Here is a 13,925-nt window from a genome sequence, read left to right on the forward strand (position 1 = left end):
TATAAAGGACACATATAAACATGTATAAGAGAGACGACAGGTTAAGGAGATCCCTCTTTAAAGAAAAAATTAGAGCTGAAACAATGGGATTGTATACGAGCATGGGTGTTTGCACTCTGCACTGTGGAGAAAAATTGACGGTTGTCACAAACGGTGTGATGGTGGGAAGAGTGATGGTTGGAGGAACAAAATGCAGACAAAGAGAGGCAGAAGTGGAATACAATAAAGATGTTTAAAAATACAAAAGTAAACTCAAGAACTGCACAAGGAAAAGGACACGAGAATAAACTATAAAACTAAAACACGAAGGAATGAACTAATATTGCAGTAATAATGATTTATGATTTTAGTAGATTCCTCTGATCCCACAGCTATCGCAAGCAAACCGTTTTATCAATATTTATGAAACGACTCTGAATGAAAACACGATCTGTGTGCAGCAGATGTAAGACCAGGTCTTAACTCCAGTGTGCAGAGTAACATGGCTTCCTCACTCTGCCAGCTGTTTTGCGTTTGCTACGTTTCCATTTTGCTGATCCTGTCTCGGCTTTTTGGTGAGAAGAAAGGAAACACAGGAAGTGAAAATTAACTGATCCTGAAGTGTAAACTCCTTATTATCCGCGCATCGTTTCTCTATTAGTGCACAACAAACACACGCAGGAGTGCACACAGACGGCTGAGATCCTGGCAGGTTTTTGTCACTAATAACGGTTTAGTGGTGAGAGGTCTCGGGGAGGAGGTGAAGACTGACACTCGAACCTTCCTAGCTTCTATTTCTCGCTGGCAGCTCATATCTGCCATGTTGGAGGGAGCACTGCCATCACTTGGCACCCTATTTATTTTAATTATTTTGATTTCCGCTCTCCGTCTCCAGCATCCCTGGCTCGAGCAATTGCTGATGGCTGACACTCATTTGTCAATCTCGCTGTGGCTGCCTGCCAATTATAAAATGAGAAGTTTTGGCGAGGCCATTAGAACAGCTCAGGCTGTTTCTGCGAGTGTTAACAGGCGAGAGCGCCTTGTCGGTGCCTCCGCCTGCCCTCTCGTTTCTCCACAGCAGAATTCGGGCTCGAAGCCACGTGCCAACAATCAGGTGAACGTTTGCGTTCTGCGTTTTATGTCCTGCCTTTGTTGCTGTACAGCTATGGGTGCCCCCACCCTCTGCTGCCTTATTTAGAAGCTTCAGCGTTCCACTTTGACACTCAGATGGCATCAGCACCTTGCCATCTTCAGGGAACACTAGAAAGATTTTTTCTTAGATAATAAATCAAGAAGGGCCAGCTGTACAGATGGGGCCCGTATTAAATCCCCTATAAGAGGCACTACAGCCATACGTTTTACTTTGCATTAGCATCAGCAGGTCTGGATCAACGTGCCAGCAGGCTCTGAAGCAGAAATGAGCAATCGGACTCCCGTTAACCCCTCTCTCCTTCTGTTCATAAAGTTACGCTGACGGTACGAGAGCTACACGACTCTGAACTGACCTTAGAAATGGTGACATTGCTATGCAAGGGCAAGCACACCAAATTTCACTAGACAAAAAAATGTGTTATTATTGCTAACTTGTTTTATTGTTTGAATTTTCTCCATCAAACCAGTAAGGAACCAAGAGGAGGAGGTGAGGAGAAATCCAGAACAGCCATTCAGTCCAGGGATTTTGGCCTGCCTGGTTTATTCAGCAAAAGGTTGTACCGAGTGACTCTAGTTGGCGACAGCAGGGGGCACCGCTCCTTTAAGAGTGGCTGAGAATCCATGGGTGTGTCGGAGAGTGCAAGCCTGCTGTGTGCACTTTGACACAGGTGGGAGCAGAGCAGCATGAGTTAAAGTGAGGTTAAAGATAAAACCTGATCTCTGACTGAGAATGGGCTGATTAGGAGTTTATCCCAAAGCAAGTAACATCTTTGACCCATAGAGACAAAATCCCTGTTGACCAGTGAGGAACATTAAATACAAGTAAACAAGCTATAGTCAAAGTAGCGGAGAGCAGCAAATATAAGGAAGGTCACTTGTGAAATCCCATTTTAAATCAAAAATAGAAACAAAATGTTTCTTCTTTTGTGCAAGTCCTAAAGAAATTAATGCAATTACATTAGAAATTTATACTAATTAATTTGAGGAACCGAGCATCTGGAGCTAATGAACTACTTTTTGCCCATTACTAAAGCCAAGAAAATAGAAATCCTTTTATCTTTGCAGACTTTTCTTGCATGTTTGGGCCTCCAAATAAGTTAGTAATAAGGATGCATATCACAATTTCAACAAGCCTAATAAGTTGGTTGGCTAAAACACTCCTTTGCTTTTGCATTCATGTGCCAGAAGCAGCTTCACAAGCCTCCTGACTTTGATGGATGCAGCTTTTCCTCCAATCTGCCAAAAACACACAGAGGCTGTAGGAGATGAGCAGAAATACATTTTGTTAGGAAAACACTATTCATTTTCTGTTGTGCCGCTCAAGTCGATTTCGTTAATTAGAGGGAAGCTTGTCTTCAGGATTAACGACAAGCTCTGCTGTTCATTTCAGAGCGCTGCGCATCACACACCTGCACTGATGGATTATGGGTAAGCACTTTTGTTTGGTTGCATTTTGTGATGAGACGTTTGATCCAACGAAAAGTGTCAAGTCAGGCAGAAAAGCAGCCTAACAAGAAGGCCGGTTTCCTCTGGGTATAAAAACATGGGTTTACTCTTGTTTTCCTGCAAAAGCTCGGCCTCCTTTCATCAGCATATTTTAACAGTCAAACAGTGAAGAACAAAAAGAAGACAAATTGGGGTTTGAGAAGGATGGGAGACATCAGAATTTCTCTTGAATTAGCAGCAGGCGAAGTAAAGCTCGGAGCTTAACAGCTCTGTTCCTGCAGCAGAAAGGCGTCCAACAAAGCAGCGGCTGCTCCCCGTTTCCTCACAGAATAATTGGGCGGAAAACGAAACGCTGCCTTTGAGCTGAACTTTCTTTTGTTTTAAACTGTAAACATGCGCACACACACACACACACACACACACACACACACACGCACACGCACACACACGCGCACACACACACACACACACACACACACACACACGCACACACACACACACACGCGCACGCACGCACACACACACACACACACACGCACACACACACACACACACACACACACACACACACACCTAGCCTTGTTTATATGCCCTACTGGGGACTAAAGACAAGACCATGCTTTCTGGGAACCTCCCTTTCTGAAAGTAGCACAGCTCTGCAAAAAATCAAGTAGCATGCTAGAGGGGCAGTGAACAAACATATCACTTTAAATTTGCAATAAGACTAACTAGAGTTCCAAACATGATAAGAAGGTGACTCTTGGGGACTTGTCAGGTTTTAGTAATGGGTGGGGACATAAATACACACTAAATAGTTTTTATTACATTCTTAGTACCTGTAGCACAGTTTCCGGTTCAAAGTGCTTTGACAGCCACTATGACTCAATGCACAATGAAATCTACACTTTGGTACAAAAGAAAATTGAGTAGCCACTCAAGATATGTCAAATTCTAGTATTGAGCAGCATATTACGCTTTGTTAAATGTATTCTTTTAAAGACATTACATAAAGGGATTAAAATGATGCATACATTTCTGGAAAAAAAACCTTTTCCTAGCAAATTATATCATAATTTTGTGTTCTTCTGATTGACTGTAAATCTCTCATCCAGGAACAACCTGTAATTACGAGAAGATGGGCCACAGGCAGTAATCTTGATTGATTAATTTACTCTACAAGTCTGTTGTTGAGAGTGTCATCTCTTCTGTCATCATCTGTTTAAATAGCATCTGAGCCAGGGACCTGAAAAGGCTTAACAGCCTGATAAAGAAGGCTGGTTCTGTTCCGGGGACTACTGTTGAAATCCTCTGGAGATGGTTGTTCAAAAAAGGATTCTTTGAAGGTTTTTGTTCTGTCTGCTCACTTTCACTCATGTAATGAGTTTTGTCGAATAAACCTATTGACTGATTGATTGTAATACAAACATTACAGACAACCCCGATCATCCTCTTTCATATGTTTGAACACTGAGGCATCTTCAGATCCATTAGAATACCGAATAATATAGACAATCCTCCCTGCCCACAGCCATAAGCATCTACAACAACTCGGATATGATGTACTTTTCACGCATCTGAAAATAGATGAAAGGTATTTTTTTATCTTCCTTCTATGTACTAAATGATTGAGTAAGGCGTAAAAAGTATGCTGAAGAATAAACATTTATTGCTTAACCAAGCTCTTTACAGGATGCTTTGTTTTCCCGTAAATATTTAAACCAACAAATGAACTTAAAAAGTACAAACTGAAATTACTGTCAGTAAAAAAGGTACTGCAACAAAGCCAAAACTAAAAGATATACTACTTTCTGTATTTAAAAAAAAACAGCAAACTGAAATGTCTATGACATGACTAACTAAAAGCACTTAAAAGCAGCATGAAATTAAATGTTTTTAAACTTTGTTTTTAAGAGCCGTTTTTAACGTAAAACTTAACAGCCAGCCAATTTCTGTTTCTGAGTGCAACAGGCTCCCGTTTTAAACACTTATCACAGTCTGCTTTTCCTGGAACTCTACAGGTGGTGATGAATGCCATCAAGTGCTTTTTGACTGCAAGGACCTCTCCCTCATTCCAAGTCCTCCTCTTGCATGGTTGGCAACCTTTAAAACCAAAGTTAATAACAAGTTTAAAACAATGAAATGAAGTTACCAAAGCAATATCATAATTGAAGGGTTTTCTGAAATTGTAAAATACACTCATGCCTGATTAGACCCTTCCTGCAAAATACAGTTAAATACAGGACCTAAACCAATTAATAACTGTACCTTTCTCACCATGAAAAGCTATTTTTCTCAATTATACCAAAAATATATATTTGTAAACATCTAAGGTAATTGTTACTAACCCTAACCCTACCCACAAGACAATGAAGTCCTGATGTTACTATAAATTAGGGCTGACTTTTAATTCTGAAGTCAGTGACGTAATATTTGAAAATGGTAATGTACTTTAAAATAAACCTGAATATTGTAGGCAAGAGGCTTGCCAACATTGGGACAAATAGAAAAAAAACATCTAAATAACATAAAAAACATTGACTAGTCAAAAGGAATGTTGTATCACAGCTGTGTGATTCTACTACAAAGCTGTTTCTGCTTCAGATATACAGTAATCCTTCATCAAGTAAGCAAGTTAAGATCACAGTTTAAAGATCATTTTAAGGAAATATTAAATTTCTTAGAAAGGTAGCCATACTAACAAAATCTCAGACATCTCCAGTTAGGCTAGAAGCTTACCAATAAAAAGAAGTTCAGAAATTAATACCTTTGTCTTGGAGGACTTTGACATTGGTGGAGCTTCATCTGCTGAGCCAGCAGGCTCAACCTCAACACCTTCAATCACAGTTGGTTCTTTGTCAACCTTAGGAAAAGAAAAGAATAGTCTTTTAATACCGCAACAAGACTGGCCATCTTTTGTTCAAATCCACTGACCACCTCAACAACAATATAGAACAAACCAAAAACAATTCAGCTGCAGATCAGCATAGTACATTGTCAATGAATCACAGCAGTAATGTTCGATTAAAAACCTATTTCTGGTTTGGTTTAGCAGTCAATCTTCATCATAAAGTCTCAAACTTCAGTATCACTTAAACTGTTTCAAACATTAATCTAAGAAGACGTCACTGGATAGGACTGTTAACATGTTTCCGTCATATTCCCTGATTTGAAACATACATCATGTCTTAAGCCAGCTGTCAACCATGCTACTGAGGGCAGACAAGATCTATAGTTACACAAAAAAGGGATTACATTTTGACCAAAATAAACCTCAAATGGGGTCCTCACTTTTACTGTAAACCAGAAATGTGTGTATGGCCCCAAACAACCATTCACTAAAGACTTCAGCTGCTATAGTTCCCACAATGACATCAGACCAGACTAGTGTGTGTTGCAAGAACTGCTAAAAAAAGCCTGTTAAGTTCATAGTTTATGGAGCATTTGAAGGAAATATTACATTTCTTTGAAAGGTAACTGTACTGACAAATCTCCCAGACATCTCCAGTGGGGCTAGAAGCCCAGTGAAAAGAAGTTCAGAAATTATTACCTTTCTCTTAGAGGACTTTGACTTTGTTGGAGCTTGATCTGCTGAGCCAGCATGCTCAAACTCAACACACTCAGTCACAATTGGTTCTTTGTCAACCTTAGGAAAAGAAAAAAATAGTGTTTTAATACTGCAACAAGACTGGCCACCTTTTGTTCAAATCCACTGACCACCTCAACAACAATATAGAACAAACCAAACGAAATTCAGCTGAAGATCAGCATGGTACATTGTAAAGGAATAACAGCAGTAATGTTAGAATAAAAACCTATTTCTGGTTCGGTTTAGCAGTCATCCTTCATCGTAAAGTCTCAAATTTCCGTATCTCTAAAACCGTTTCAAACGTTAATCTAAGAAGACGTCACTGTATTGGACTGTAAACATGATTCCGTCGTATTCCCTGATTTGAAACATAAATCGTGTCTTAAGCCAGCTGTCAACCATGCTACTGAGGGCAGACTAGATCTATAGTTACACAAAAAAGGGACTAAATTTTGACCAAAAGAAACCTCAAACGGGGTCCTCACTTGTACTGTAAACCGGAAATATGTGTATGGCCCCAAACAACCATTCACTAAACACTTCAGCTGCTGTAGACCCCACAATGACATCAGACCAGACTAGTGTGTGTCACCAGAACTGCTGAAAAAAGCCTGTTAAGTTCATAGTTTATGGAGCATTTGAAGGAAATATTGCATTTCTTCCAATGCAACCGTACCAACAGAATCTCCCAAACATCTCCAGTTGGGCTAGAAGCCCAGTGAAAAGAAGTTCAGAAATTATTACCTTTGTCTTGGAGGATTTTGACTTTGGTGGAGCTTGATTTGCTGAGCCAGCAGGCTCAACCTCAACACCTTCAGTCACAGTTGGTTCTTTGTCAACCTTAGGAAAAGAATAGTCTTTTAATACTGCAACAAGACTGGCCATCTTTTGTTCCAATCCACTGACCACCTCAACAACAATATAGAACAAACCAAAAGAAATTCAGCTGCAGATCAGCATAGTACATTGTCAATGAATCACAGCAGTAATGTTCGCCTAAAAACCTATTTCTGGTTTGGTTTCTGGTTTGGTTTAGCAGTCATCCTTCATCATGAAGTCTCAAACTTCAGTATCACTTAAACTGTTTCAAACGTTAATCGAAGTAGACATAACTGGATTGGACTGTAAACATGTTTCCGTCATATTAACTGATTTGAAACATACATCGTGTCTTAATCCAGCTGTCAACCATGCTACTGAGGGCAGACAAGATCAATAGTTACACAAAAAAGGGACTAAATTTTGACCAAAATAAACCTCAAACGGGGTCCTCACTTGTACTGTAAACCAGAAATGTGTGTATGGCCCCAAACAACCATTCACTAAACACTTCAGCTGCTATGGACCCCACAATGACATCAGACCAGACTAGTGTGTGTTGCCGGGACTGCTGAAAAAAGCCTGTTAAGTTCACAGTTTATGGAGCATTTGAAGGAAATATTAAATTTCTTTGAAAGGTAACTGTACTGACAAATCTCCAAGACATCTCCTGTTGGGCTAGAAGCTTACCAATAAAAAGAAGTTCAGAAATTATTACCTTTGTCTTGGAGGACTTTGACATTGGTGGAGCTTCATCTGCTGAGCCAGCATGCTCAAACTCAACACCTTCAGTCACAGTTGGTTCTTTGTCAACCTTAGGAAAAGAAAAGAATAGTCTTTTAATACTGCAACAAGACTGGCCATCTTTTGTTCCAATCCACTGACCACCTCAACAGCAATATAGAACAAACCAAAAGAAATTCAGCTGCAGATCAGCATAGTACATTGTCAATGAATCACAGCAGTAATGTTCGCCTAAAAACCTATTTCTGGTTTGGTTTAGCAGTCATCCTTCATCATGAAGTCTCAAACTTCAGTATCACTTAAACTGTTTCAAACGTTAATCGAAGTAGACATAACTGGATTGGACTGTAAACATGTTTCCGTCATATTAACTGATTTGAAACATACATCGTGTCTTAATCCAGCTGTCAACCATGCTACTGAGGGCAGACAAGATCAATAGTTACACAAAAAAGGGATTAAATTTTGACCAAAATAAACCTCCAACGGGGTCCTCACTTTTACTGTAAACCAGAAATGTGTGTATGGCCCCAAACAACCATTCACTAAAGACTCCAGCTGCTATGGACCCCACAATGACATCAGACCAGACTAGTGTGTGTTGCCGGGACTGCTGAAAAAAGCCTGTGAAGTTCATAGTTTATGGAGCATTTGAAGGAAATATTACGTTTCTTTGAAAGGAAATTGTACTGACAAATCTCCCAGACATCTCCAGTTAGGCTAGAAGCTTACCAATAAAAAGAAGTTCAGAAATTAATACCTTTGTCTTGGACTGCAACAAGACTGGCCATCTTTTGTTCAAATCCACTGACCACCTCAACAACAATATAGAGCAAATCAAAAGAAATTCAGCTGCAGATCAGCATGGTACATTGTCAATGAATCACAGTAGTGATGTCCGACTAAAAACCTATTTCTGGTTTGGTTTAGCAGTCATCCTTCATCATAAAGTCTCAAACTTCAGTATCACTTAAACTATTTCAAACGTTAATCGAAGTAGACGTCACTGGATTGGACTGTAAACATGTTTCCGTCGTATTCCCTGATTTGAAACATACATCGTGTCTTAATCCAGCTGTCAACCATGCTACTGAGGGCAGACAAGATCTATAGTTACACAAAAAAGGGACTAAATTTTGACCAAAAGAAACCTCAAACGGGGTCCTCACTTGTACTGTAAACCGGAAATATGTGTATGGCCCCAAACAACCATTCACTAAACACTTCAGCTGGTAGAGACCCCACAATGACATCAGACCAGACTAGTGTGTGTTGCCGGGACTGCTGAAAAAAGCCTGTTAAGTTCACAGTTTATGGAGCATTTGAAGGAAATATTACATTTTTTCCAATGCAACCGTACCAACAGAATCTCCCAGACATCTCCAGTTGGGCTAGAAGCCCAGTGAAAAGAAGTTCAGAAATTATTACCTTTGTCTTGGAGGACTTTGACTTTGGTGGAGCTTCATCTGCTGAGCCAGCATGCTCAAACTCAACACCCTCAGTCACACTTGGTTCTTTGTCAACCTTAGGAAAAGAAAAGAATAGTCTTTTAATACTGCAACAAGATTGGCCATCTTTTGTTCAAATCCACTGACCACCTCAACATCAAAATAGAGCAAACCAAAAGAAATTCAGCTGCAGATCAGCATAGTACATAGTCAATGAGTCACAGCAGTAATGGTTGACTAAAAACTATTTTGGTTCGGTTTAGCAGTCATCCTTCATAATGAGGTCTCAAACTTCAATATCACTTAAACTGTTTCAAACATTAATCTAAGAAGACGTCACTGGATTGGACTGTAAACATGTTTCCGTCGTATTCCCTGATTTGAAACATAATCGTGTCTTAAGCCAGCTGTCAACCATGCTACTGAGGGCAGACAAGATCTATAGTAACACAAAAAAGGGATTAAATTTTGACCAAAATTAACCTCCAACGGGGTCCTCACTTTTACTGTAAACCAGAAATGTGTGTATGGCCCCAAACAACCATTCACTAAAGACTCCAGCTGCTATGGACCCCACAATGACATCAGACCAGACTAGTGTGTGTTGCCGGGACTGCTGAAAAAAGCCTGTGAAGTTCATAGTTTATGGAGCATTTGAAGGAAATATTACGTTTCTTTGAAAGGAAATTGTACTGACAAATCTCCCAGACATCTCCAGTTGGGCTAGAAGCTTACCAATAAAAGAAGTTCAGAAATTAATACCTTTGTCTTGGAGGACTTTGACATTGGTGGAGCTTCATCTGCTGAGCCAGCAGGCTCAACCTCAACACCTTCAATCACAGTTGGCTCTTTGTCAACCTTAGGAAAAGAAAAGAATAGTCTTTTAATACTGCAACAAGACTGGCCATCTTTTGTTCAAATCCACTGACCACCTCAACAACAATATAGAGCAAATCAAAAGAAATTCAGCTGCAGATCAGCATGGTACATTGTCAATGAATCACAGTAGTGATGTCCGACTAAAAACCTATTTCTGGTTTGGTTTAGCAGTCATCCTTCATCATAAAGTCTCAAATTCAGTATCACTTAAACCGTTTCAAACATTAATCTAAGAAGACGTCACTGGATTGGACTGTAAACATGATTCCGTCGTATTCCCTGATTTGAAACATAAATGTGTCTTAAGCCAGCTGTCAACCTGCTACTGAGGGCAGACAAGATCTATAGTTACACAAAAAAGGGACTAAATTTTGACCAAAAGAAACCTCAAACGGGGTCCTCACTTGTACTGTAAACCAGAAATATGTGTATGGCCCCAAACAACCATTCACTAAACACTTCAGCTGGTAGAGACCCCACAATGACATCACACCAGACTAGTGTGTGTTACCAGAACTGCTGAAAAAAGCCTGTTAAGTTCATAGTTTATGGAGCATTTGAAGGAAATATTACATTTCTTCCAATGCAACCGTACCAACAGAATCTCCCAGACATCTCCAGTTGGGCTAGAAGCCCAGTGAAAAGAAGTTCAGAAATTATTACCTTTGTCTTGGAGGACTTTGACTTTGGTGGAGCTTGATTTGCTGAGCCAGCAGGCTCAACCTCAACACCCTCAGTCACAGTTGGTTCTTTGTCAACCTTAGGAAAAGAAAAGAATAGTATTTTAATACTGCAACAAGACTGGCCATCTTTTGTTCCAATCCACTGACCACCTCAACAGCAATATAGAACAAACCAAAAGAAATTCAGCTGCAGATCAGCATAGTACATTGTCAATGAATCACAGCAGTAATGTTCGGCTAAAAATCTATTTCTGGTTTGGTTTAGCAGTCATCCTTCATCATGAAGTCTCAAACTTCAGTATCACTTAAACTGTTTCAAACATTAATCGAAGTAGACGTCACTGGATTGGACTGTAAACATGTTTCCGTCGTATTCCCTGATTTGAAACATACATCGTGTCTTAATCCAGCTGTCAACCATGCTACTGAGGGCAGACAAGATCTATAGTTACACAAAAAAGGGACTAAATTTTGACCAAAAGAAACCTCAAACGGGGTCCTCACTTGTACTGTAAACCAGAAATATGTGTATGGCCCCAAACAACCATTCACTAAACACCTCAGCTGGTAGAGACCCCACAATGACATCACACCAGACTAGTGTGTGTTACCGGGACTGCTGAAAAAAGCCTGTTAAGTTCACAGTTTATGGAGCATTTGAAGGAAATATTACATTTCTTCCAATGCAACCGTACCAACAGAATCTCCCAGACATCTCCAGTTGGGCTAGAAGCCCAGTGAAAAGAAGTTCAGAAATTATTACCTTTGTCTTGGAGGACTTTGACTTTGGTGGAGCTTCATCTGCTGAGCCAGCATGCTCAAACTCAACACCCTCAGTCACACTTGGTTCTTTGTCAACCTTAGGAAAAGAAAAGAATAGTCTTTTAATACTGCAACAAGATTGGCCATCTTTTGTTCAAATCCACTGACCACCTCAACAACAATATAGAGCAAACCAAAAGAAATTCAGCTGCAGATCAGCATAGTACATTGTCAATGAATCACAGCAGTAATGTCCGACTAAAAACCTATTTCTGGTTCGGTTTAGCAGTCATCCTTCATAATGAGTCTCAAACTTCATATCACTTAAACTCTTTCAAACATTAATCTAAGAAGACGTCACTGGATTGGACTGTAAACATGTTTCCGTCGTATTCCCTGATTTGAAACATACATCGTGTCTTAAGCCAGCTGTCAACCATGCTACTGAGGGCAGACAAGATCTATAGTAACACAAAAAAGGGATTAAATTTTGACCAAAATTAACCTCCAACGGGGTCCTCACTTTTACTGTAAACCAGAAATGTGTGTATGGCCCCAAACAACCATTCACTAAAGACTCCAGCTGCTATGGACCCCACAATGACATCAGACCAGACTAGTGTGTGTTGCCGGGACTGCTGAAAAAAGCCTGTGAAGTTCATAGTTTATGGAGCATTTGAAGGAAATATTACGTTTCTTTGAAAGGAAATTGTACTGACAAATCTCCCAGACATCTCCAGTTGGGCTAGAAGCTTACCAATAAAAAGAAGTTCGAAATTAATACCTTTGTCTTGGAGGACTTTGACATTGGTGGAGCTTCATCTGCTGAGCCAGCAGGCTCAACCTCAACACCTTCAATCACAGTTGGTTCTTTGTCAACCTTAGGAAAAGAAAAGAATAGTCTTTTAATACTGCAACAAGACTGGCCATCTTTTGTTCAAATCCACTGACCACCTCAACAACAATATAGAGCAAATCAAAAGAAATTCAGCTGCAGATCAGCATGGTACATTGTCAATGAATCACAGTAGTGATGTCCGACTAAAAACCTATTTCTGGTTCGGTTTAGCAGTCATCCTTCATCATAAAGTCTCAAACTTCAGTATCACTTAAACCGTTTCAAACATTAATCTAAGAAGACGTCACTGGATTGGACTGTAAACATGATTCCGTCGTATTCCCTGATTTGAAACATAAATCGTGTCTTAAGCCAGCTGTCAACCCTGCTACTGAGGGCAGACTAGATCTATAGTTACACAAAAAAGGTACTAAATATTGACCAAAAGAAACCTCAAACGGGGTCCTCACTTGTACTGTAAACCAGAAATATGTGTATGGCCCCAAACAACCATTCACTAAACACTTCAGCTGGTAGAGACCCCACAATGACATCAGACCAGACTAGTGTGTGTTACCAGAACTGCTGAAAAAAGCCTGTTAAGTTCATAGTTTATGGAGCATTTGAAGGAAATATTACATTTCTTCCAATGCAACCGTACCAACAGAATCTCCCAGACATCTCCAGTTGGGCTAGAAGCCCAGTGAAAAGAAGTTCAGAAATTATTACCTTTGTCTTGGAGGACTTTGACTTTGGTGGAGCTTGATTTGCTGAGCCAGCAGGCTCAACCTCAACACCCTCAGTCACAGTTGGTTCTTTGTCAACCTTAGGAAAAGAAAAGAATAGTCTTTTAATACTGCAACAAGACTGGCCATCTTTTGTTCCAATCCACTGACCACCTCAACAGCAATATAGAACAAACCAAAAGAAATTCAGCTGCAGATCAGCATAGTACATTGTCAATGAATCACAGCAGTAATGTTCGGCTAAAAACCTATTTCTGGTTTGGTTTCTGGTTTGGTTTAGCAGTCATCCTTCATCATAAGTCTTAAACTTCAGTATCACTTAAACTGTTTCAAACGTTAATCAAGTAGACGTCACTGGATTGGACTGTAAACATGTTTCCGTCGTATTCCCTGATTTGAAACATACATCGTGTCTTAAGCCAGCTGTCAACCATGCTACTGAGGGCAGACAAGATCTATAGTAACACAAAAAAGGGATTAAATTTTGACCAAAATTAACCTCCAACGGGGTCCTCACTTTTACTGTAAACCAGAAATGTGTGTATGGCCCCAAACAACCATTCACTAAAGACTCCAGCTGCTATGGACCCCACAATGACATCAGACCAGACTAGTGTGTGTTGCTGGGACTGCTGAAAAAAGCCTGTGAAGTTCATAGTTTATGGAGCATTTGAAGGAAATATTACGTTTCTTTGAAAGGAAATTGTACTGACAAATCTCCCAGACATCTCCAGTTGGGCTAGAAGCTTATCAATAAAAAGAAGTTCAGAAATTAATACCTTTGTCTTGGAGGATTTTGACTTTGGTGGAGCTTGATTTGCTGAGCCAGCAGGCTCAACCTCA

General features: G+C 40.0%; 3 long non-coding RNA genes across 3 annotated transcripts; all 3 read right to left on the bottom strand.

The window, feature by feature from the left end:
* Positions 1-4,221: 4,221 nt before the first annotated feature.
* Positions 4,222-6,425, bottom strand: LOC145553247 (uncharacterized). Its single transcript, XR_014089545.1, has 3 exons — positions 6,125-6,425; positions 5,342-5,437; positions 4,222-4,677 (listed from the first exon to the last, which is right to left on the bottom strand). It is a non-coding gene; the product is annotated as an uncharacterized LOC145553247 (long non-coding RNA).
* A 2,221-nt stretch (positions 6,426-8,646) lies between these two features.
* Positions 8,647-10,809, bottom strand: LOC145553020 (uncharacterized). The gene is made up of 3 exons (XR_014089193.1): positions 10,717-10,809; positions 9,937-10,032; positions 8,647-9,250 (listed from the first exon to the last, which is right to left on the bottom strand). It is a non-coding gene; the product is annotated as an uncharacterized LOC145553020 (long non-coding RNA).
* Positions 10,810-11,340: 531 nt separating this feature from the next.
* Positions 11,341-13,339, bottom strand: LOC145553258 (uncharacterized). Its single transcript, XR_014089556.1, has 3 exons — positions 13,066-13,339; positions 12,283-12,378; positions 11,341-11,595 (listed from the first exon to the last, which is right to left on the bottom strand). It is a non-coding gene; the product is annotated as an uncharacterized LOC145553258 (long non-coding RNA).
* Positions 13,340-13,925: the final 586 nt, after the last annotated feature.

Source organism: Poecilia reticulata, chromosome 10 (genome assembly GCF_904066995.2).
Source record: "Poecilia reticulata chromosome 10, P_reticulata-male-v2, whole genome shotgun sequence".
Lineage (NCBI taxonomy): Eukaryota > Metazoa > Chordata > Actinopteri > Cyprinodontiformes > Poeciliidae > Poecilia > Poecilia reticulata.